The sequence below is a fragment of the Anas acuta genome, chromosome 6 (genome assembly GCF_963932015.1).
Source record: "Anas acuta chromosome 6, bAnaAcu1.1, whole genome shotgun sequence".
NCBI lineage: Eukaryota > Metazoa > Chordata > Aves > Anseriformes > Anatidae > Anas > Anas acuta.
Window position 1 is genome coordinate 9,584,217 of NC_088984.1, and position 27,248 is coordinate 9,611,464.

Here is a 27,248-nt window from a genome sequence, read left to right on the forward strand (position 1 = left end):
ACATACATTACTACCAAATCATTTTCAAACATCTTAAAGACAAAGTGATTGTTATGATATTTAGAAAGCTAAACAAAAGATTAATCTAAAGCCAGAAGTCCAGACTTAGAGCAGGATGTTCACTACCTTCAACTCACAGCTAACACCTCTGATTCTCTTATGATGGTAAAATTGTCAAGAACAATATTTGTGTTGTTTTATTCTACTATATTTCAGCCTGAAATAACTCCAGGCTTTTATTAACTGTGTGACTGAGTCCTATTCATCAGTTAGGCAGGTGTATTGCCTGATAATGCAATAAGCTTTCCTGGATGTATGAGTTGTTTTATTTCTTTTATACCAGTAATCAGTTCCAAGAGCATAATAAAAATAAAAGGTTTATTTCTTTTTTACTGGTAGCAGAGCTGTAAATTATCATCCATCAGCAATAACGTTGCCATTTAATAAAAAAAATAAACCTTTCCTTAATCTCACATGGAACATAATAGATAAAAATAAACAATGATATTAAAGTAGGTGCCAAAATGAAGGATTGCTGCAACTGATGATGCACAGTGAAGTTATTTATGCAGATAACACAGTTTGGCATCAAAAAGAAACTAATTTACTTATAATAAAATAGATAATCCAAGCTCTTCTGAAATATAAATAGTTGCAATAAACTTAGCTCATTCTCCAAGTATTTCAAAAACTCAGAAAATCGGTCAGAAAAACAAACAATTAAAAAAAAAAAAAAGGCTGAATGGGAGATCTCCAAAGAAGTATTCTTCTCTCAGTTCTGTCCTGCTTAGCTCAGAACATCAGGATGTTGTCAAATTTATTTTTTCTATCGTGATTTTTTCAGTCTACTACTGAGATAAATACCAACTTTAAATAACCAGCATGCAGACTGCTACTTCACAAAGTCTTGCAGCTCTTGTGACCACAGCCAAGTATGCACCACATTTATAAAAACATGTAGCAGAAGTTACTGTTATGAGTAGTTGAAAAAAAAAATCAACAGGAAAATCTGAAAAGACAGGCTTTCAAATGCAGTCAGCAAGAACTGATGGATAGGAGTCTCTCTGCAAGAGGTAGCTGGTATGTAGACTGAGTGCTCAAGCACCTACACAGATAAGCACACACAGTCTCTAGGAATAACCAGGACGGCCAAAACACAATGTCTTAACCAGAACATGATTTCCAAAACTATGCTTTTTCCTCTCACGGCAGTCGGGTTATCTTTCAGCTCTCTGCCTTGGCACAGACCAGTTTCACAGACTCAGTTTCTTCCCAGCTAGGGGACCTTAGTGCATTATTTAATCCACTTTCAAAATTTAATGCCTCAAAGTGACAAGTGCTCTTTTTTGTAATATATCAAGACTTTGTGATCTTCTGACATTTTCTCATCGCATTTTTGTAAAACAAGACAAAGTATACAGTGTGTACAACTGCTTTGAAGGACTTTTACCCAGCAAAGTCCTTTCCCAACTACTCACCCCAGGCCTCACAGTAGGAGCTGCTGCAGTCTCAGCAGTGGCAAAGGGAGACCAGCAGCTGAATACACCAACAACATCAACATTTATGAGCAGGAAAGCATGCTTCCAGGGAAACTGATCAGCAGATGGACTGATAACCTTCCCAGCTGTTATTCAGGGAAGGTGAAATTTTGTCCTTTACCTTCCAGCCAGGTAGAAATCCTCCTTTCCACCAGCACTCCTGCCAGCTGGCAACTGGACCATCACCTCTGTTGTTTAGAAGAGGAGACACCTTTCTGCATGCAGGAGGACAGGGACAGGAGCTCAGCACCCAGGAGACTTCTTCATGTTAATACAGTGTGGGGTTGGAGGAGGCAGCATGCAGGACCAGGCAATGTTGAGAAATGCTGGCTGTCCCAGAGACCTCATCCCTTAAGCTGCAGGCTGAGGTTGGGAGGACAGTGCCCGCAGCTTCCTATAAATCCTGAAACGCAGTGCTGGCTTCTCTAAATATAGAGATATGTTAGCTACAGGAAAGATGCATTATGAGCCAGTCATAAAATTCATAGGGATGCTTTTTTTTTGTTTAAGGTTTAAAAATGGAAAGTATCTTCCCATTATCTCTTTTCTTGATATATCAGCCTTATAAATCACTAGCACTCCATTAGTCTACTCTGAGGAACCAATTTATATGAGCAAATAATAATGCAATTCCATTTTTTTTCCCTTCACAGAGCTGACCAACTCAATGACCAAGAAAGATGCAGACATGAAACTCCCTGGAGGAGAGGATAAACATATTTTGGCCAGAGAGGATGCCAGTGAGGATACATGGGGCAGTCAGTACAATGTGGCATGCTCACAGGCAGCAGCGTAATATCCACTCCCTTTCATCGACACACCAGAACAGACCATTAGAGTGACTTGCCTGACCCCCTTAGGTATCAGCTTTGTTTCATTCATCTACACCTCTAAAAAACTCAATCTGCTAGTTTGTCTTTATTTGGCAAAAAAAATAAAATAAAAAAAAATCAATGGATAACTATGAACAAAAAGCTCAGACTGTAAAAGCAACAGAGGCGCAGTCAGTTTGGTGTGTTGGATAAAGCACAACATGCAGCTTGCATGGGCCAGGATATCTGCCTTTGCCATTGCTTCTAAGGAAGCTTGCTCTCAAGTTTTTCTTGCCTTTTTCCTACCTCTTCCCTCTTGTCAACCAGCACCTCAACTTGTGTAGTGGTCTCCTGCATCTGGAGCAGAAGCCTGAGCTTAGTGGATAAGCGATAACCCTTCAGCAGACTGATGTTGTAAGCAGCTCCCAGGACATCAGGCATGCAAGCAGCACATTTGCTGTCAGACATCTCACATCACGCAGACCTCCACTGGAGTCATCTCAGAAGGAAGAGGAGAGACCTCAGATCTGCCCCAGTTTGCCTGAATAGTGCCATCTTCCCTAGGACAAGCAAGTGGCAGTGACACAGGTAGCCCAGCAGTGACCCACTGGGGCTGCCCTTGTGGTGAGCCCAGAGGAAGGTCAGCCCTGTTGGAGCACAGCGAGCCCTTAACTGGGACAGGACTTTGGGGGCAGCTGGGGCTTGAGTGAACAAGGCAGGTCGCACTGGGCTGGGCTGCCGTACCCAGTTAAGGCTAAAATTCAAACCCCAAAGCACTCGCAGACCCCACAGCCATGCACTTGGATGCTGACAGGGAGTTATATTTGACTTGCCTGCCAGCTGGACCATACAAGCCATTTGTGAGAAAGGGTTCCATGAAAAAAATGTTAACAGAAGAGATAGATTTATTTCCTACCAGAATTGCTTTACATGGATTAGGGTTAAGTTTTGGGAAGTTACATCTCACTCTACTGGCAAAAAGTATTAATAATGCATTTGTCCTTCCAGCCTCTTCCACAATTTTCCCTCATTCCTCCCTCCTTTCACATCCTCTTTTCCTATTCCCCGTTGCTGGCAGCCCAGGAAAGCAGCACCTCTGCCCCCTCAGCCTTTAGGAGTCATCCAAAAAATCAAAGCTCTGTCACAGGCTGGCCCCTGAGTATCTGGCAGAGCCTGGGAAAAGCCTGGAGACCTCTAAGATCTTCAACACATGTTTAAAAATATCCTTACTGCAAAATGCTTATAAGGACCAAGCATATCATTGGGTTTTTGCAAAGAAAAAGAGGTTCTGAACTTCCTTCCTAATGGGTCTCTTCACAGATAGCATAATGTACAAAGGAATCAACTTATACAAAGAGGAGGGAAAATTAATTGCAAACATTTGCTAGAACAATGAGTTCAGCAAGGCAGCCAGTGTAACATTATAGGCTTTAGTATCTGGGCATGAGAAGTCATACTTCATGAACTCACTCATTATGTATCCTAAGAAAATCAGGACTTTCTTGCTGAAGATGGATAAGGGAAAGAATTTGTTAAATAGTCTCAGAAAATGATACTATATGCTTCAAAGATTAGCAGCATAAAACTTCTTTCACATTAACTGTAGTAATTCCTCTGTGCTATAATAGCTTAACAAATATACTTGGGATTTTTACAATAAAGAGAAAGTGATAAGGCAATTAGTTACTATCCACAAAAAAGCTTTGAAACGATTTATTCAACATACCATCAAAATCACACATTAGATTAGCAGGTTGTAAATGATAATCTAGCGCAAACCTCAAATGATGGCTTTTGCATCCCAGAGCGATAACATTTTTCCCAGCTAGAAGGGAATAAAAATACAAATTATTTTTTCATTGTGACAGTGAAAACTTTCCAGTTACAATTCACATGCAGTTTGGTATTTTATGCACAAGTGAAGGAAGCAAGCAACATTCAAATGACAGAGTTATCAGTCTTTTTTGTGTATTGCAGCTGTTTGGAAAGCCACAGGGCAAAGGCATTTATATATGAGATAAGCTCAGTCTGTAGAACAAATTAATGCTGGATTGTGAATTAAATGGCATGTCTTCGGACAGCTAATTAGCTTTGTGCTGCTCAATTAAGCTTTGAAAGGACATGTTGTGTTTCTTGATGGAAGAGAAAACATTTCCAGGCTGTTTCACAGTCTCAGGGCTTTCTGTTTCATTGACTGAGAAGTCCAAGAAGAAATAAAGAAAGATCCAGCAGCCTTACTGAAAGGTATTAAAGTCTAAACTACAAAGCATGCAACAAAGTTGCTTTCAATAGCTCCAGAAATCTTTGATTTGATGTCAACTGGCTTAAGAATATAAGCTAGCTTGGGATAGCAAGGAACTATAAATCCATGTCTACAATTCATTTTAAACCAGAAAAGTAGCAGGACCCTCTCTAAAGAGAGGACAGAGTTAATTTATAACAGCTTTCAGTGATTTGTTAATGTTGCATCTTCAGCAAGTCCAAAATTTTCCACCTGTTTTCTACCGTGCTACCATCCTAAGCATGTGTATCAAGCAATAAGCACTCCAATGTCACTTGGGTCCCTCATTCAATAGTATGAAAGAGACACTAAAGGTTTGGGTCTTGCTTCACTAATTACGGTTTTCCTAGTGTTATCCAAATCCTCTGAGAGTCAACAGTAAGTGAAAGCCTTCCAAGATCAGGTTTCTCTCAAACTCAGTCCTCCTACCTTTTTTTCTCTGCTGGTAGCAACTTAAAAGCTGGTTTCTTGCTTCTCTTTTTCTGCTGCCAAGCTCGAGCAGAAAAGCCTGGTTAAATTGGCATGGAGTAGGGTAAAACCTAACTGAGCTTCCTGGAAAGGAGTCGTGGCTGTCAAATCTAAAACCAAAGCTATTCAGGGTGAGTTTATCTCTAGGTGTAGGATCTCTTGTAAAGTGACAGGCCAAATTGTCTTTCTGAGCTAGATTAACACCCAAAGCAATAGAAATCTATTGTTGATCTACAAGCCGCACACACAGGGTATTTATTCAATGTAATAACCATCAAAAGGGAGAAACCTATGATCAAATGCTGCACTTTGGCACAGCAGACATTGGAATAAACACTCAACTAAGTGCAGAAATCTGATGAATTTTCTTCAGCCTGAATCTTAACCAAAAGAACATTTAAGTAGTATTGTGGATTACAAAATAAACAGCTGTCAATTCTGTCGTAAATCTCTGAAGATCACGCTAAGAAGCGGGGTACAAAAGCCAAGAAAATTCTCAAGCTGTGAAATGGTTTCCACCTGCACTCTCCGGATCTGTACTTTGCCAAGCAAATTCTAACTTTGAGCAACTGCACCCCAGAAGCAGAAGCGGAAATCCAGCCCAAGGAAGGGCTGCCATCTACTAACCTGCAGGTGTGAACGCACACGGTACACACAGCAGTGTATACATACACATGCATTCATATATTTTATGCACAGCAGTAAAAGTGGGCCAAGTACAAACCTACTTGCTATTCTGGCACTTCAGAGAGATCCCCTTGTCAGAAACAGAATAGCTGCGTACCAAGACTACTTCTCTGTAACAATACTTTTGAAGATTTGTGTTCTCAGAGCCCCAATTCACTGTTGTACAGCTACACTGGTATGCAAGTATGTAAATCTATATATTCTAGATATAAAAACACAATGCACACATCTGTTAGTGCACGACAGGGAACCCCTTTCAAATACATGCAGGTTTTGTAGTTTATTTTGCTTGATTCTGTTTCTCCTGAAAAAAAAAAAACACACCTAGTGTTCCTGCTCTTGCAACTTCTATTCAGGGAAGAAAGAAAAATTCCTGAGGGCTAAGTAAGAAAATCTTTGAAATAAAAGGTTAAATCCACAGGTAGCAACACCAAGAAAGTAGTAGTTCTTATGAGCTCAAATGGAAACTTATCAGGAAGCCATCAGGAAACATTAACATAACCTCAACAGCCATTTTCACAGTGGTGTCTGGAAGTCACCAAAGGGTTGTTCAGTTTGTTACACATGAATTTTTCACAGATATTCCACTATAGCCTTTGAAATTTAGTCTATACATGCCATAAAGAGCTTCAGCATGGCCTTCCTCAGGGGTTAACGTGAAGAAGCTCCTGATGCTTCCCTACTGGGCTTGGAAGAGGAAAATGAGACGAAAAGTAATGGATGCAGCTTGATGGCAAGCATGCAGATGTCACAACGTTGTCACCTGGGAAACAGAAGGCACAGCTTGCAGGCACAGGTCCCCATGCTGGTGGACAACCAAAGTGCCTCAAACATAGCACAGAAGCACTTTCTGTTCATGGGGAGAGGAGTCAGTCTTATTTGCTACTGTTGACAGCTGTTCTCCCATAAATACATGAATATTTCCCCCCGACGGTATCTTTATTACAATAACTATCCAATAGAAAATATTTATCGCATGCCAATAACAATAAAAACCACTTAATTATGTAAATAATGAAAATGAGAAAATGAGAAAAAAATGTCTGTATTTACTTCTCTTTCCGTGAGCCACACCTCCATGACAAGCTGAGACTTTCAATGGCAGACCAAGGATTTCAATATGCAGTTCCGACCACTTGCACAATGGCTAGCTTTCAAATCACATAGATGGCCTCGAAAATTTGAACAGTTAAAGCTATTAGGCATATATTTTCAGTTTTTTGGTTACTCCTGTATTATACCTGCCTCTTGTTTTATTTTTTAAAAGGTACCATTACTTTTGTTTTTGCCTGGACCCTCTTCTCAACATGCATACCACCACATGTAATTAAGCAACCTCCAAACACACTTCACAAGCCTGTGTACAGCATAGAAGTGCTTCATATAGAAAGCTGTCAGAACTGAAAAAACTGAAAACCAGCATTTGTCTGAGCTGTATTTAGCATTCTCTGAGTGAATCTGATGCCGTGTCAAGAGTGAGGAATCAGCAAGAGCCAACCATGAAAGAAAGAGAGCTTGCTTTGTTCCACATCCAAGAAAACATTCAGCATCACTACTCCCCAAATTGTACATGAATCCTGCCCCATTTCATTATTCAAAGCCCTTAATATGTTGGGCTGAAAGCTGGAATACTTCAAAAAGCACCAGCAGTAGATCTGCAGCTATTAAATGCTGTGCTGTGTTACCCCTGCAAATTCTGTAGTGCTGGCTTTCAGACGAGCGCTATGAAGCCAGCACAGACAGGAACAGTGGCTCCTTGAACACCCGTTTCTAAGATTTTGCACATGCTAAGGTCACGTGGAAGGAAACCAAGATGTACACAAAGGAAAAGCACAGGGAAAGTCTGGACAGAAAAACCCCAATAACTGAAACCCAAAGATGTATTTTGGAGGAAAACAGAAACCAAAGTTTTCAGTAAGGCACAAAATACTGATGAACAGCTGCTTTCCCAGGTATTTCTCAGCCTCCAGGCACGCATCCTGCTCAGTTTGGCACCCGCCACACAGCTCCCCAGGGTGACACAGGCTTTCCTTTACCTGGGGCACAGCCCCAGAGGTCCCCACATCATGCCCGCAGCCATGGGCTGCTGAGCAAAGCTGCTGCTCCCCTTCACTTCCTCACCATGCCCTCCACAGCAAAGCCCCCCTGGAGGACAGGTTGTGATAGGTTTCAGCCTTGGTGGCCTGAGCACAAAGATTGATGTCAGCTGAAAGCCAGATAAAAGCTTGACTGCATTGAACGCCAGAAATGCTCCTTATTTCCTCTTTCATTATGAAAAATGATTTTATCTTGACTTTTCAAAAGTACAGTGATTGCTCTCTCAATTAACTGTGTTCTAAGTTTTCCATTAGCACAGCACGGAATAACTGTAACCCATTGTACCATCCCAGGGCTCTTTTTGAAGACACTGATTTACAGCAAAAAAGGGATTTCGTGTTTCTTGCCAGTTATAAAATTGCTAAGGTAAAGCTGGGAACCAGACACGACAGCATTCATTTCATCTTCAGCTCCTATTTCCCAAGAAGGCTGCAGCAGGCAGCTCAACATAAAAGAAGGTTATTAAAAATTCCACATCCTTGAAGAAGTCTTCATAACATTGATAATAAATTCGATTTTCAAGTTGCTTAATACAGCCTTCTCCTGACTAACACAGTTATCCTAACTTAAGGACCTTTTAAACTAATGACCTGGAAGGAATAGGGGATATTTCATTTGAATCTGTGCAAAATTTGAAAAATTGCTCCATACTCTGATTTTCTGCATCTCTTAGTACAATTAGTAGTCCCCAAGCGTCCCTCCCTGCCATGGAAACTTACAGGAAAGAACAGGGTGATTCATAATGCAACACAAGTGATTAGGTGCATCTGAACTCAGAAATATTAATAAGTTGCTGGTCATATTTTAAACAAAGTCATGCATAAGTAATGCCTTACAAATCAAATTCAAATATTACAAGAGATAAAATAATGAAAGTTTACTTAACTAAACCACCTAGGACCCAAACATGCAATAAATGAACTTCAGTCTTGGGTTTTGGATTGGAGTCACAATTTAAAAAATCATTTAAGTCTTATGGATCTTTTTCAGATATAGCACTTGGTTGAAAAGAAAAATAAAAAAATGGACTTTATAGAAAATTATGGCATGAACTTACATTAAAAACAGGTTTTTACCTTTGTCCAACCTAGTGAATATCACTTACACAGCAGAAAAGATAGTTCCTAAGGAGCACACTTCCCTACATAAGAAAACACTCAGAAACCAGTCCGCAGTGGGTCTGAAAGTGGGTCAGGAGAGCATAAAATGTCTCGCCCCATTTGAAGATAGTAGCCCAGATTTCTCAAAGGCTTTGATAAAAAAAAAAAAAAAAAAAAAAAAAAAAAGCAGGCAGAGGTAGAGAGTCCAATGGCATGTGGTCCCAGTTGTGCATTGAGCTGCACCCACACTCCACCAATGCTGAGACCTCTGCCACCTGTGGGGTCCTGACCATCCCCTTCAGTCCCCACAAGTAACTCACCCACTCAGATAAGACTTCCCCGTAGCCAAGAGCCTCCAGCACTGGAGATGATGCTCAGGCAAGCAGAAGCTGCAGCCAAAATTCCCCGACGTGCACCTGAACAGAACAGCAAGCCTCCCAATTGCCCAGCTTTGCCTGGGCTTTGGATTCCTCTGTCTGGCTCCCTGATACAACCTAAACACCCACACCCTGATGCGAGGCTAGTCTGTGCTGTGAAGAAGCAAGAACAGCCTAAAACATACGTGGAGGAAGGTACTATTTTGCAACAAGGTTCCCACATCCCTCATCAAAGCCTTTGACAGAGATGAACCCTTCCTCTAATGCACCAAGATTGTTCCTTTTGAACTTCTGACGGGGTTTAATTTCTGATTCGGGAACAAGCTTGTGCATTGATTAGCAAAAGAGGGGAAAATCACCTTTGAAATTGTTCTTTTGAAGATATTATCTTCCAGCTCCATGTAAATATCTAATGAATTTGGAAAATATTTGCAACTTCAATCAAGTAGCTGGATGTAATCTTAACAGAAATGAAAGTCTCTGATCTGATACTACTGAGTGCTGTAGAGATTTGGATGAGTGAGCATCCACTTGGACTCACGTGCTATCTGTGAGTTAGTTTTTGAAGAAATTAGCAGATCAAAATTAATTTTGTATTTATACAACTGCAAAAAAGATTTTACTTCAAGTACTCGCTTTTATAAATTGCGCTCACAACATCATTATCTGATTAAGTGCAGTGCGGATTGTCAAATTCAGGAAGTGATACATTCTCACGTTAACTGAGCATATATTTACAGACAACTTCTGTGACTTTTCAAGTTTTAAAATACATACAATAGGGACAGAGGCTGATAACTAGATAACTTTAAAAAATTTCTATGGATGTTTTGATGAGTTGGGCTTAAGAGCATGTTACAACAAAGCCTCAAAAATAACAGGGGAAAAAACAGAACAAGAAGCTGTCATGGCCACAAGAGACTGTAAGCGCTTCAGAGCACAATCTATGTAGAGACAAACAAGTGAGGAGAGGAAGCCTTAACCCCACTTGTAAGAGAATTCAATCTGGATGTCCTTGCGAGGCAGCCCAAGCCCATCAAACTGCCCCGTAGTGTCACACAGTGCCACTTTGGAGAAGCACTCACTGTTGACTTCTGCCTGCTCACATAAAATCCATGGCAAGGCTCCTACTGGCTTCACCACGAGCCTGGAAGAGGCAATGGGAAGAGTTCTGTAAGGTCTGCCCCGTAACACACATGGTGAGAAAGCAATTTCGCTCACACCATTTGTCTAAGCAGAGCATTGTTGTGCTCTGAGCACACCTATTTTCCAGTGAGCTACAGTGGCTGTTAGAGCATCAGCCCAATCTGCCACCGCATAATAAAGTCAACACATTAGAATTTAATTGGATGGAGTTGTTTACACAGTAATAACGAGGATTAAGACACAGAACACAACAACTCATTTTCTTAAATCTATAACCAGCTGGTTTCACTGCAGGAGTAGAGAGTACTTGCCTCACTCACCTCCTATTAGTTGACATGTTTTGCCAGGTACTTTAAGGAATGTTTAACAAAAAAACACTATTTTCAGATACTGAGGCATTCAGCCACACAGCTGCTCACGGGGGAGTCCATTAGCACATGAGTGCAGAGCATCTCCTCCAACTTTTACAAAGCTATGAGACTTCCAGACAGCAACAATCCAAAAGACACATGAACTCCTTTTGCTCTCATGTACAGCCCTCAGCTGAATGCTCCTAGAAAACTGTGGGGTCACTACCTTGAGGCCTAGGACCATGACCCACATCTCCTGCGGGATGTGGCTGTCAGCCACAGACAAGAATAAATCTGCTGGAGAAGATTTTCCCCACCCTGAGTTTCGATCTCAAAGTGATGCAACAGCAGATGAAGGCAAAGCCACCCTCACTGTGAGGTTTTAAGAGTTTCATAGGACCTCAGTCCTAAAAGCCTCTTATCACAAGCTCCGAGGCAGTGAGCTGCTCCAGAACACCTCCATGCATTTAAAAGGAGAGGTCAAACCTCTCATTTCTCTATTATTTTTGCTAATCTCAGTTTCGGTAGTTTCAAACGGGAACAGGAGACAAGGCTGAGTTTTGCTGCCTCGCAGCACGCCCGAGGCTGTGGCTCCGGGCAGACAGTAGCCTCCTCCTCCAGCAGCCCCCCACAGTGCTGCCTCCCCATCCTCTGCAGCGCAGGAAAAGAGAAAACACAGCTGAACAGATAAGCATGGCTTGCTGTTGGACCATACTGTTCTCAGAGTGGCATTTCGCATCGTTTGATATTTTTGAGGTACTGAGCTGGCTGGCATGAGGTAGTATCAGCCACCAGCATCCTCAAGGCTCACAGCTGACAGCCACACACTGCTAAGAGCAAAGCTCCCCCCAGCACGTCTGCAAGCAGCTACCAAACTGAAGCAGCGATAGCGTGGTGCTTATTTGCCAAAAACACAACTTAATTCAGTAAGTAGACAAAGATGAGGGCTGTACAATAATGTTTTGAGGGGTAACGTAAGAAGAGAAAACTAAATGTAACTGGAAGAGATTAATTATTCACTGCAAGCTATTTGCCAAATTAAATCTCAGTATCTTTTAATACAGTAGCTGGTTAGATATTATTCTAAATGAAACCTTATAACCTTTTAACCAAATATTACTAAATCACCTCTGCTGGCTTGATTAGCGCTAATCAGACCAAACATTTGACTGGATAAGCATTTGTCTCATGTTTTCTCTTCAACAGCAAACATGTTCTGGTGCTGCTGCTTCTGCCAGAGCCAAGCATGCAACTTTGAAACCTGGAACTGCGCTCCAATAACACCTCCTCAGTAAAGCTAAACATAACAGATGGCTTTGGAAACCAATTTTTTGAAGTTTGGCAAATATTATTTGTTTCCAAATCAAACAGGTATTTCCATAAATTCTTTGTCATAATTCATCTGAAGCTGGTAATTATGCTTCTTCCCTCCCCAAAGTTTGCTGAAAGGCTTCATTCCCAGCACTGGTAAATACTGTTTCGCAGTACAAGCAGTACAAAACAGATAACCTAATGTGAGAATATCTATGTCCAGAGATCGTCTCTCTGCTTATCTGTTGCATGGATCAGGACAAACCAGTCAGGCTAATCCCCAAAGCTGTTTTCTCTGAGGGGCTCTGTGTTACAGCTGTCTAGAAAATGGAAATGAAAAGGAAAAATGAAAGTAACTCAGTTCTGTGATATTTTGATGTTTCCAGAAAGAAAACATTTCTCCAAGAAAGAAAATACCTTCCCAAGCAGGCATCTTACAGCTGCAATACTTTCCTGCATGCATCCAATGCAACCCATGCCAGCTCAGGGTGCCCACCAGGTCCCGGCTCAGAGCTGCAGCCGGGCAAGCTTCCAGCACAGCCTGCCCTGCCTTGAAAAATGAATTCTGCACGTTTCCATGAAGCATTTCGCTTATGACAAATTGGCATATTCTGATGGAGAACTGAGTCCTCAAAAAACTTCTAAATAGCTTCACTCAGTGTGATTTCGCTACACAAATAGAACTTGACAGTGTTTATTGCCATCCACCAGGACTCCATTAGAAGAGTGGAAATTCATCACAAGCCGCCTCTTGTAAAAGGTTGCTGTCATATAAAGTTTCTTCTTCAGGTATAATTGTATTTTTTCACTTCTGTTTCTCCTCAAGACTTATTTTAACACATTATTCTATTGCATTATTTGTCCCCAAGTAATCTGTTCAGTCAGTTTTAGGGGGGTGAAAACTCATCGGACAGACTGAGGTAAATACAGGATTCTAGCCTGTTTAACGCTACTGACTTGGAAACAAATTTAAATGCATTTTTGGGGAGTAAATCTATCTATAAGTGATATTTGGGGTGTTTTTATCTATATGTTTTATTTCCAGAAAGAGATGTTAACAATATTCTCCTAACTTTACTGAAACGGTGGTAAATACACATTACTCTGTCAAGGTAAGAAAACCCTCCAAACCAACAGCTCCCATTGCATTGCCCGAACCCTTGAAAAGCCCCATCACCTCCCCAAAACAAGGTTTCTCCTCCCCATAGTCCTGGGGTGCCTTAGCATCACGTCCCCTGACAGAGCCTTAGCAAGGGCAGTGGGGAAAGGCAGCCTAGGTGTTTCCAGCTGGCGTCCAACCCACCTCTGAACTGAATGTTCCTCCCCAGTGTCTTCCTCTTGCCTTCTCCATATTCAAGCCCACCCTAGAGCTCTGCACATCAAATTCAGGTAAAGAACAGTGCTGAGACACTGCTCTGAGCTTTTCCTTTGAATCGGGATTAGGAAACTGCTGCTGCATGCACAGCAGGTCAGTATTTTAAAACGTGACTTAGACACAGGATGTTGGATTTCCAAGCTAAGGGAAATTAAGGACTAACTTTAAAATTGAGAACAACTTTCTAACATGCCTGGCACTGATAGCTTCAACAGCAAAGTAGGACTTTTTCCTGCTTTGAATTATACAAGAACTGAAATATGCTTAGTATATAATGAAGCATTTGCTTCTTTCTCCATTTCTTGCCCATGAAAAACCATAGTAAAGTCATAACAGTGACAACAAACATTGTGGGCTAGTTTAAGCCAAATTGCCTCCAGCTAACTCAAAAGCACCCTTAGGACAAAAATTAGAACGATCAAGTTATATCCCATTCATTGTCTACATTTAAATCCACATAGAAAAATTAATCTCCAGTTCAGAGAAAGTCTGTGAAGTTTGTGAAGCACTTTTCTAAGTTCCTGAAGAAAATCCATCAACACTCAGAATTAGCAATTAAAATAAATTCATTTAGATTTCCCAGAGGTAGTGGCAGAGTGGTATTACCTTCCAAACTAACAAAATGCCTTTGATACCAATTACTGCCTTTACTATTTCGGCACTGCAGAAGAGGCTCAAATAACGGCAGGGAGCCGGTTAGGACCCCCAGGGTGCCAGCACGCGGAGTGTACAGTGGGAGAGCCATTACCCACAGACATTTTTAGCTTTTCAACATTTACATTGAATGCCTAAAGTCAGACAGGAATTACCCAGATTAAAGCACTGCTTTTATTGACATTACAAGGCGCTTCCATGAAGCCCAACATGGTGTCTGATAGCTTCATGTGCATGGGTAGAGGAACAGCAAGAAATGGGCAGACCTGTTCTTATGATTTCACACTCCAAAGAGCCTTCCCCATCTCACTGTATACCATAAAATCAGAGGAAAAAAAATACCCAAGATGTTTATTTTTAAAAGAAAGTCCACATTCCAATGGTAAGAGGAAAACTTGGGTACAAATTGTCTTGAAATACAGCTGAGTAATGGATTAAATGCTTTTGCAATTATAAACAAAGCATCTTGCCAAAGAACAGTGAGAAAGTATTGCACTGTACAATTCAACAAAAAAAATATCTGGCATTACCTCTGAGTTACCAGGGATAAATGCTCCCTGGCAGGAATGATTTGGTACCATCAATTTTGTACTGAATTTTCCCAGAGGAAGAGGATTTTGTTTTAGCTCCCTGTATATTTGTTGACAGAGCCCTCACTGGGGCTTACCTGCAATAACTTCACTTCCTTTAAGAAGCAAGGCAGATAACATGATTTTACTTTTCTGCTGTTGAGAGGGTGGCGGCCAAGGAGCAAACTCTAGAAGTTGTTTTCTACCCTTGCCATAGCCTTAAGCACAGGCACCACACTGCACACATCAATGGAGCAGCAGTCCAGGTCAACTTGTCTGCCCAGCGTTAACCCCACGCTGCACCCAGCACCACACCAGGAGTGCACAGCAGCTGGCTGGGGCTGAGCAGGCGGAGCTACACAGCCTTCTGCAGGCTGCAAAGGCATCAGGGCAACCCCAAGCTGTTTTTCTTCCAGCATTTGCTGAAAACAGCTGGAGCAAACTTGGCATCAGGCATTCACCCCCCTGTCAGAGACCAGAGAGAGGAAGTCTTGTTTCTCTAGAGCATCATCTGCTGCTCAGAGACTGTGTTGCTTTTACTCACTTGTTATTCCCCAATGCTGTCAGTGCTGCTATAGTGTCAATCACTCCTCCCTGCAAACCAAATATTCCTGCACGTTTCTTTCATTATCCCTCCAAACGAAAGCACCAAAGTATGTATGAGTTGAGATTAGGCCAAGTATGCTCTGGTTTGATTAAGAGTACTGTAAAAGTTGTAGTGAAATCCAGCATTTCCCTCACCCTTGCTTATCTGGTTAATAGCTTTGACACAGCACAGACAGGCTGCTAGACAACCCGATCCTGGTAATAATGGAAAATCAGATACTGCCTGTTTCTAAGGGTCTGAATAAAGACATGAAATAAAGACATGCCTCCTGGGCTTCTCATCTGCTCTGTTACTGCCAAAAGACCAAGTCAACCTCTTCCTAGCTAAGAGTCACCTAAAGACTCAGCCTTCTTTTGCAGGAGGAGGTGGCAAGTAATGAATACCTGTGCCTTAGCATCTTAAAAAGAGACTATATTAACTGTATTACGAGTGATCCTGAAAAAACTGGCAGCTCACGTGTTAAGCAGTACAAGTCTTTTTCTTGGAGGTTCCCAAATGACTCAAAGATATTGGTTTTATCAGACAAAGCCCTTGCACCTTTCCGTTTCCTATCATAACTGCTGGGGCTGTAGTCAAGCTCATGTGCTTTAGTAGCTGGAAAAAAAAAAAAAAAAAAGAGCCAAATATTCTTCTTTAGAGTCTTCTGCCTTTGAAATTCATATTTGCCCACTCCCCTATGAACCAGTGACCAAAAATTCTGGGAATTACTTCAGTGCACATGCTTGTGGTGGGTTACTTGATTTGGAGTGAAAAAGAATTGATAAAGATCTGCTATGTAGTGGATTACAGAGATATCCCAAGACATGAGAAACCTTTAATAAAACAATCTAAGTTAAAGAATAAAATGTTGATCTTGTCTGACAAGGCCAAAATAACACAGAAGGTTCTCTACCCCCAGCACACATTAAATAAGCAAATTACTAAAACAGAATGCTACAGCTAAACGTTTACTTCTGTCTTTCACACCAATATCCTTTAGCTCCTGATATTCTGCAAGCATTTTTGCCAGCTGCTGCAGTACAGGGACATGCATTATTTATGCACTGTGCACACTTGTAAAAGGGAAGATCTTTGCCATGCCCAAGTCTCTGAACAACCTATGAAAGTGCTGGCTCACACAGAGAAGCCCTAACACGAGCCCTGCAGAGGCTCTTCCCTGACCACTCTCCTGCAAACTGCAACCCAGGGGTGTGCCAGGAATGCAGCTGCTGGAAAGGTCACATCAGGAGCAAGTGGCTTCGTGCAGCTCTGCTATTGGCAAGTAGCGGTGGCCCGTATCACACAACCCCAGAGCAGCATACCATCCAAGGGTGGCAGAGCAGTCAAAGCCATATTAATCCCTCCATCCCTGGGCTGCACCTTTGGTATTCTGCCTCCTGCACACCACCAAATCCTGCCCAGGGTTTGCCAAATACCTTGAAGTAATGCGGGATAAATGCTGCAAAATAAGGGGTGTTGTAATTCCATGCATATCTCACGCAGAAAAGACACAATCCCTATTAGTCACCTAACACAGATGATGCTGACATGAGAACTGGTTTCTTTCACTCAGCTTCAGAAGCAAAGCACTGCTTACCCTAGCACTGCATGGAGGACCGGTGGGTGTTTCCACAGGACCTGGTCCCGAGCCTGGGCCCCTTGTGCTGGTGCTGTGCAGAAACAAAAAATATGCCTCCATCCCAAACAGCAAACAAGGTACAGCAAAGAGCAGTGGGGATGCAGTAATGCAAATGGAGTTGAGCATGCCACTGAGAAGGTCTTAGCTTGTTTCACAAGAATTCAAGTCAATACAGACCACAGCCTTTAGCAGAAGAACAGGATGATGCTGAGGAAAATCCCCTTCCACAGCCAAGCCACTACTTGCACACTGATCTGATCGTCTTGCACCTGACCAAGCTGATTTCATCTGAGGGATGGGATCGGCACAGATCAGGTACCTGGGGGTAGCAAGGTAAGCCCAAAACAAGACCTGGCACATCTGGAAGCAAGGAGGGGGTTAGGTGGGTCTGCCTGATGTACCACCAGTCATGTAACTGAAGTGCCACTTCACTGCTTCGGTAACAAAGGAAGGGTTTGACCTTGCAGTCCTTTTCCCTGACCTCAAGCTCCTGTTCACCTGGGGTGCAATAAATAAGAATTCAATAAAGTGAAATGAAGTGGAAGTCTTATTAAATAAGTGAGACTGGGCAGGATTTACCCCCTTTCAGGCCAGCCAACAACCATCAGTGTTTCTTCACATTTTAGATTCCCTGGACTGACACTGATCTTGTTTGTGTGTTAGTACACATTTTTATGGGGTAGTTTTGTTTGTTGTATTCCTTAATTAGGATTTTCCAACTTTGTGAATTCACTCCTTTTAAACACTTGTTTTCCTCAGTTGTTTTTGGCAGGTGAAAGACCAAGGGTTATCAACTATTACTTGACTTTATGTAAAATTAAATGCAACATAAGTTCATAATAATAGAAATGCCAGCTACATAGCCATAGCTTGTTTCTCAGTAGCCTGTTGGAATTTCACTTAAAACTTCTGGCATCAAGTTATCTCCTACTTGCTTTTGTGAAAAATAAAATGCTAACCATCTTTGCAGAGAGCCAACTGGAGCAATATATTAAAGATGCAAGTCATAGTGCCTTCAGGATATACTGCTTCTCAAAAGGCCTTCGCTCAATTAATCAGACATAAAGAGTTTGGCAGTATCACCATCTGCACGTTGGTGTCAAGGACATCACCCATGTGTCACTCCTGTAATCAACCCAATTTGCCAAGCTCCCAAGTTCCTTGCTGCAGCCTTTAGTCTTTCTGAGATGGAAATAAAGCCCCGTTGTTAATCACAAGAATAATGGATTTTGCTGTAATTGACAGTGACAGAAGCAAAAAGAATATATTGCCTTGGGTAAACAATGAACTAGCAAAAGCCTCAGCAGCAAACAGCTATGATCTCTACTCCTGAAATAAAAAAAAATGCACAAATAATGCTGAAACTAAGCATCAGTCTCTCTTAAGCCACTTGATTTCATAGGTAATTTTATCCAGAGCAACAGGGGACTGAGATATGTCAGGAAACCTCAGAATATCGGTAGAGCAGGATGCTCTGGGAAACACCCTGCACAGGGCTGGCCCAAACTCCTGCACCCACAGGAGACAACTCCTGTCTCAAAAAAGTGAGATTCTCCCAAGGAAAAGGGCAAAGGGTGGGAGCACAGGGGTATTGCTCTCCTGGTGTCGCTGCCAGAACCGTGGTGAAAATCAGGTTAAAAAGCACTACAGCCAGACCCCTCTCACCAGAATTCAGCATTTGGAGTACTCAGCTACACAACACAGTATTTTTATCATAACTCTGGGTATTAAAACAATTACAGAAACGTAAGGGGAGCAAAAGCTATTTCTGTAAAAGTTGTATTACTCAGGGCTATAACAGTGATTGAAATCTGTGCTATTTAATTTGTAAATGCTGAGAAGTATGAAACATTTAGTGCATACCACATAATGTAGAAACAAACAGTCCAAAAGCAGTGAAGGCCAGGGTTTCCGTGAAAACTTCCTAGAAAAAAGCTTAATAACAATCATTTTTATTTGCACCCTGCTGTCACTCCAGTGGGTGCAGTGCAACAGCAGATGTCCATTCTGACATCAATCCCTACTTAAGGATTATTAAAAAAAAAAAGTTCCAGAAAAACATCCTAATTTCAGAGCTATCAGCTCCATGGTTGTGGATCACAGATTTAAAGGGCTACCAGGAGAACAAGATGGGAAGCTGTTACTTTGAAGAGATCATACACTCACACTTAGCAGTGTAATACAGGAATCAAAAAGCAGGATGTGCATGGTAATGAACAAGGACAACCAGCCTTATCAGCCTGGGAGCTATGGCAAATACTTGTGTTTCCAGTCAACTTTTCCCTCTGCAAACTTGCCATACAGCCTCCTCGCACCGTAAAAATAAGGCCCTGCATTTACACTGTAGGTACCTGAGGACTTCAGTTATTTCAGCTTCTCTGGGCACCCACAGGAGGCAGAAGATTTCACATTCACATGACAGAGGAACAAATTGAATAACAATGAAATTAAGCAAGTTTCTAAAGGACACTTCCCCACACTTCAGCAAATGAGTGAGTTACCAAGAGCAGGGGTAGCACCCCCACATGCCATACTACAGCTCTTTGAGATACCGAGGGTACAGCAAATGAAAAGCCCCATTACTTGCAGGAAGAAAAAAGTTTCTGGACACTACTGGGTTTCAGCAGCAGGTGACAGAGCTAGACATAGGACAAGTCATTGGTTATTTGTTAAATTCATCTAAGCATTTCTGCAAGAATATTGCACAGATCTAACACAAAGCAATATTAGCATGTTGGCAGACATCATTAATACATTAATACTACTGGCCCATTACTGCTCAAATTCCTGAATCTTCCACATTTCAGAGGTTCTCTATAACAAACATTGGAAGTTTTACAGTTCTAACCTTTTCTATGCTTTTTTTCCCCTTTAGCTTTTCCATCAGAAGCACTGTGGGCACCGTTTGCAGCCCTGATGCTGCAAAGTGCTTGTGCTCACCTCACAATGCTCAGCACATCCATCGCCGATCCAGCGACTCACAAGCTGTCCTTATATATATGCCATAGGTACAATATGAATTCTGAGAACCTGCTGTCAAACAGCATTATAAAAATCCTTTAGAGCCAAGTTCTTTAAACATTTATGGCTAACTGCTATGCAAGTCAATTGCACTGTTTATATTACCAAATGTCATATCTAATTCCCTGTTATGAGCCCTTGAAATAAAACTATGTGATAATTACACAATCTGTTTGAAACCTGACAAATATATCCCCAGTACAAATGATTTATGAAGATAATGTGTTGCTATAGCATAATGGTACTTCTTAATGGAAGCAGTAAAGCTGTTTCCCATGCTCCGATAACCACAGTGATTTCTTACACAACTACTGATTAAGCAATAGATAATGTAGGCATTTCAGGAACCATGTACACCACAGATTTGTTCCAGGCTGTTCAAAAGTTATAGCCCGTCTATCTAACTGGCCTGTTAGCAAGGTACGAGCTTCATTTGGGCTGTTTCCCTTGCTCCTACCCAATTTAGCACCACTGCAAGAGATTTATGTTGGGAGTAACGCACGGTTTGGTCTCTTTTTGTAAGAACCGCTGCTAATCAGCACATTAATCGCTTGGCTGGTGTGGAGTGAGATGTTAGTGGTGCATAGCCTGGCCTCCTGCAGGGGACTCTGGATTAGTAACTGGTGAGGATGCAGCTCCCACACCTGAGAAAGACTGCAATGCTTTCTGCTGGTGATTAGCTAGCTCTGATGAGCAAGCCCTGCCGCTCTGAGGTCACAACTAGTGACAGTAATTAAGGCACAGGCAGCAAAGAGCAGCACAGGGGCATCTTCTGTGTGCCCTCCATTTGGTTTCCCACCATGTCCTCTCCCTCCCAACAACTCTGCCCTTTCAAAGGGAACAAGACAACACACACAAAACACCTTCACCTAACCCCTCAGAATGGACCTCCTCCCCAGCATGTCTCCAGTTATTCTGGCTTTTCAGGGCACTACACCAGCCCTTGTCAGATCTTTCCCCATGTGCTTCCAGCAATGCACCTCACAACAGAACTTTGGATGCCCACAAAACCATGTATATTTTTGCTTTCTGGTCACCCATGCCCCCTGCACACTAGTAAGAAAAAGCTCCTTATTCCACACTGCATTCAGCCAGCCTCACTCACTCCCTTTCCCATGCTGAAACAGAGAGGTTAACAGGAGCACTGAGATCATGGCATCAAGCAGCAGCAGCAGATGTTGGTACGTATTCACTTGCAGTATGTAAAAGTGTTACCGAAGCAGAGCTGACTCCTAGCAGTTAGACAAGTCTGGCTAACACCCCTAAAAAGAGATATTTCTTTTTGCTTTACTCTTAAGTACTGTTACTTACAGATGAGGTAAACCTACATTAACAAAACATCACACTTCAGTGTACACCTGGACAGAACTTCACCAATCTGTCTGCTGGTAAAAATTGTGCATGAAACCTCAACATTTGCTACTGCAAGAAAAAAAATACTACAATAAAGGTAAGGAGCAGGATGAGCAGCTTACATAAACGTCTTATAACAAACCTGAATGAGAAGCTGGGAAGTTGCTCAAGAGAAGGAAAGTGACTCAATATGCTTTTCCCAGTTTAAGATCAGCCCTACCAAGTATATATTACATTATTTTCCTACTCCTTTTTCCACTAAAGGGGAATATACGCCTCTTCTCCATCACTTCAGCCGTATCATAATTTGTATGTATGGCAGATGATCAAATTAATTGTTTCTGGGTTCAAATCTAATACTGGTAAGATGTTAACAATTTAAATGAGACCCTCAATTTTCTACACATTTCTGCAGAGAGTTTGGTAATTGCTTTAGCTTTGTTCATTCTGCCAATCCATGCTTCATAACACTGATTCCATTAATGAGCAGCTAAACATGACTGCCCTGCTGATGATTTGTCCCTGTGCTACCTATGAAATGTCATTTGAAATGGCCTAAACTCAGTAAAAAGGGCACTGAAAATATTTTAAGTGGCAGCACTTTGTTTGATTCCAATTTGCTATGTGTAGCAGAAAAAAATGTGTTTTTATAATAGCTGTATATAAAAAAGACATCCAAAAGTGATTGATGCACATTGTAAAGTCATACCTGTGGTAAAGAAGGGTGAAAAACCTAACTATGACAACTTATGTTTAACATAGATGTTTATTCTTTGAGTACATCACTGCTAGAATTAGGGTCTATTTAAGGAGAGACTCTAATCTGTTCTGTTCTTGCTTTAACTCTCCTTTTTTCCAGTAGTACTAGACCTGTAAAGAATGATCATTTCATATTTCAGAACCAATGTCAAGTGGACTTAGAAAAAGGAAGAGGCTTAAGATAGAGCTTTCAGAAGCACAAAAGCCATTATTTGCTTACAAGGGACAGGACAAAGGGAAGCAGACAGATTCGCTTGTATGGCTGAAAAACTTGTCTACAACAGGAAGAAATAGTGATTGGCACGGGGAAAAACATGCTGTGCCATTCTCAAAACATCAGCATCCTTTCAGTTAGCCTAAGTTGCATCATTTTTTCTTGTTAGCAATACAGCTATTACAGACATAGGTGAACAAGTTGCCACTTGAAAATCTGCCTTTCCTATAAGTGATATTATGGGATTGAAATAACAGGACAATCCCATTAGACAATTTACCGTACAAAATCCACTCATCCAGCAGTTATCATAACAAAGATTAGTGCATCAGCACCTGGTGAAATACATTAATAAAACCTTGATATTTGCAGAGTGTATTTGATTAGTTGCAGAATTTAGTAATTTTAATACATCAAAATATTTCATCTTTGGAAGAAATGGATGGTTGGGGATACAATAGAAAAAAGTAAGCGATACAATAGAAAAAAGTAAGCCTTGTAGGTTACAGATACACTTGAACTGACCCGTTAAGAAGCAATTATGCAGAGATCAACACCTAGGTATTTCTTGCTAAAATGAAAAGCACCCTGTTCATTTCTAATTAGGGTAGATAATTGGATTGACAATTTTGTGACATTTATTTTAAATTGGATTTAAGTCTTTCCTAAACTTGGCTCATTTGAGAGCAAGACTGGTAAAAATAATATTTCTTCATCAATAGCAATATTTTCCTGCATGGCTAGCTGGTATTTCCAGCTGTCCCCATGTTTTTAAGTGTCAGAGAAGCATTGACTAAAAGAACAGAATAGTATTACGGATATATTTCTTGCTATTTTAGCAAAAATGTACCCATATTCATCTAAACCTCACAGATCTTTTGTTACCTCAGTTTGTATTCGCTCAGAACTTGGCAGCTAAAGCCCCCAGCTGGGGGGGAGCCAGGCATCCCGCAGCCATCCTGCCTGGCAGCCAGGGAGGATGGCAGGAGCAGCATCAGGAAGAGCTCGGTACTGTGGGCCAGGACCCTGTCAGCTAGAAACACTTCCCCAGACAAGGGAACACTTATCTAGCTACACTGCACAAATCAATTCACTGATATTCTGGGAAGGTTAGATTGATTGCACTGGGGTTTGCTTCCAACATCTCCCCTGCTACTGACTGAGGTTAGATCTCTTCATATAAGAGGTTGACTCTTTCAGCGCTCTGTTGCCTGCAGATGACTGAGAAGCCTACTAACACCACTGAAAGCTGTTATAAGAACATTTTTAACAGGAGCAAAACAAGATTTTTTTTCCCTGAACTTTGTTCTGATCCCACAATTTTGGTTGAAGCATTTCTAAAGAAATGTCTCCTGTAAAGGGCTGGTAGTTGGACAAAGTTATAAGCAAGAAAAAGTGTGGCCCTCAGGAAAGAAACAAACATACAACCAGGAACCTTTACCTGCGCTGCCAATAATGCCAAAGAAGGGATTAGTCTTAGAAAGATCAGCACAATGCCATCTGCCATCCTCATGAATAATTTTAAGGTGGTTGTTTAAATTAGAAATACAGTGGGTATTAAACACTAATCAGTTTTGCAAAGTGATTACATTAGTTCTGTGCAATGTAATTGCAAATGAGTATAACAGGCATTGAAGTAGGGGTGGGAGACAAGAGTAACAAGGGTAGAAGCCTGCAGGTGAACTTCAAGAATTTATTTTAGAAGGTAGAAATAGGAACTATTCTTAGGTCTTATTGGATATGTAACCATGCCATGGCTAAGCAAAGGTGCCAGAGTGTGGCAGAATCGATGGTGCAGAGCATCCAGCAGCTGCCAGTTCTCCGCAACATGGGAGAGAGCAACTTCAAAAATGCAAACAGATTTTGTAAGGCACTATGTAATAATACGGGAATAAAGCTCACTGACATTTTAAAATGTTCTCAGATGCAAGAAGGTAACTACAAGGAGCCTCAGACAAATGTGTTCAACTTCTGACTGCCTGCACTCATTTCCACTACCCTTCAAGCTCTCACACACTGGAGATCTCCCACCTCACCCTGGCCTGTCCTGCTTTTCTCCCAGGAGACAAGGCCACTGCAACCCATCCGCAGGACAAGGCAGGTCCACCAGGGAGGTCAATAGTCACTGACACAGCCAAACTTTAGCACTCATTTCTAATTACATCCTAAAACCTGGATTAACAGTGCTTGGTCTTACAGAGTAGAAACGCTTTAACAGAAAGTTAGTAAAGATGCTTGTTTAAAAGGTACATCTCATTAGGTAAGACACTTTACCTAATTTTACCTAATGAAAAAATAGGAAGGAAAACCTATGAATTTTTTCAGCATATCACAAATTTCAACTCCAACCAGGCTGTAAACCATGACAAACCTGAGGAAAACAATGTAGTGAGACTACCAAATGGTCCTTAAAAAGGTAGGGGAGAAAAAAAAAAAAAAAAAAAAGCATTTCAGCAGTTTTAAACTTCACAGACACTTATTTTTAAATGAGAATTGCTTTTTACTTCTTAATCTGGTGGAGAATATCATCAACAGACAGAAGAGCCAGCAATGCATACAACTCCAGAAGTTCTATGAAACTTAAAGCTCTGAAAAATTGCTTTTTCATCCTTCCCCATGTCCCAGGACACAAAATGCTCCCCTATTTCACATCTTTCCCTTCACATCTGAAAGATCACCAACCTACTTAGAGGCTCGCAGAGCATTCAGAAGTGTTTTGATGAAAGGCCTACTTGACTTTTGATGGATACTTCCCTTCTGATCATTCCCTTTCTCCAGCTGGAATTCAGCTGCAGCTGCATTTGGTCGAAGGTGTTATTTACTGTTCAACAGCACATCACTTGACAACAGGTGAGATACTGACTACAGACTCACTCCAAATGCAGTCCCATCTTCTGCTGTTAGACACGCAGCCTGCATTAGCCACTTCGGGAGTAACACAGAAGACAGCACAGAAAGGGTGCTATGGCATTGCAGAGGATTTTGACTGTCATTTATTTCATGTTTGGAAAAGAAACATGAATCAAACAAAGTCTCAATGCGCAGATCCTCACAAGAAACCAGTTTATAGCTACAAGAATAGTTTAGAGGACTGTTTTCTGAAGGACTGAAAAACATGCACAGTATTGAGATCTTCCTGAGAACTTCTGCTCAAACCATACTGAGATTTAAAATCTGCTTTCAGGAAAAAATACTGTGTGCAAAAAGTATGTTGAAGTCAGCCACTTTTTTTTTTTCTGTCATGAGTGGATCAACCATATCTGTAAGACAATGTTCTCATAACACAATAAGCAGTGGAGTAAGAAAAAAAAAAAAAAAAGTCACATCTGTAGGGTTAAGATAAATTAAAATTGCAAGTGGCTTTTATGAAGCATCAGCTTTCTTCATCCCTAACACATTTGAAAAAAAACACATGCACTTAGGAGCACTGGCTGTTAGGAAGCTAGGTTTCAAGTTTTTAGCTTCCCTTCCTACTCACACAGGACAGATAAGTATCTGTGTTGATTAATGCAGTCTGAGATGTTCTGCAAGAGCTACCTGTGTGTGCTGCACAACTCCAATTTCACACAGCATCTTTCTGAGTAGACAAAGAAACTGCTCCAGGCACAGCAATGGTCAAAAATCCAGTCAAACAATCGGATGCCTAGAAAACGTGATAGAAAAAACTAGAACAGAAATAATGCTCTCAGATCAATATTAACCATTTCAGAATATAAGGAAAGACTACAAAGCCTAGCTGCAAATAAAGATGCACATCAAACTTCAATTTCCATTCTGTCTACAGAAAGGCATAAAACTTACAGAAAGAAGTGCACGTTGATAGTGACCTGACTTTAAAATCCTTTGGTTTACACCAATCAGAGCAAATGTAAGCAAGGAACACAAACGCGAGGCTCTGTCAGTATCTGCAAGCTCTGCTCACACTCTGCCTTACAGGCAGAACACTATGGCTCAAGCTGTCTGAAATAGATACTGTGGACAGCAGCACAAACACTGAATTGATCAAGAGAGCTGATGCAGCATTCAGCACATCTGTAATTGCAATCTGCCCCTACCAGAAGCAATTCCAAGCAACCACTTCAAAACAATATTTTTCTCCCCCTCCCTTTCTATTTTTAAAGAAACTCAGAAAGTCTCTCCAGATGACTCAGCGCTCCTCGCTGCTGTCCCCATCCACATGTGTGACCACCCCCACACAGCTTGAAGATACAGCAGCTGTCGCCCATGTCCCTGCTGGATGAGTAGGGTCTTCTCCATCTCTGCTGTGACACTTGGTAGACCATTTCAGAAAGCAGCGATCTGGTATACCTTTTTCTCATCACAACCACATTAGTAGCCTGCCTTCTTGGGACTGCTGCACCGCCAAGTAAATGCCAATGCCTTCACCAGCCAGAAGGAGCTGCAGAGCTTGTCAGATTACAGATACCTAGGCCATCACTTTCATTTAAATCTCAAAATAAAAGCATTTATGGCTACATTTATCAGCAGTCTCTGAAAACACAAAGAGGAAGTGTCAGAAGCTTTTCTTTCCCTAACTGTTTTTGGATGACTACACCACATTCATTTAAGGAAGAAGCAACTTAGAGGAAAAAGTAATTTTCTTATCACACTCAGCTAGCACATCTGTTAAGATATAGTCAAGAGGGAATTTTGGTATGGGTAAGTTAATCACTGTGTTATTGATAGAAAGGCAATCTTAGTCTGTTAAGGCTCAGAGAAGATGCCAGAGACCTGCTAGCTATGAGTAGGTGCTTAAACCCTACAGTACTCACAGGCAGGCAGAGGTAAGCATTGGCTGAACTGAGGTCCTTGGTATAAAAGCATTTGAACAATAGCAGACCTTGAACACATCTATTCATCTGAGGATAATGAAAAAAAAGCCTGATACCTTAAATTTTAAAATCCTTGCCC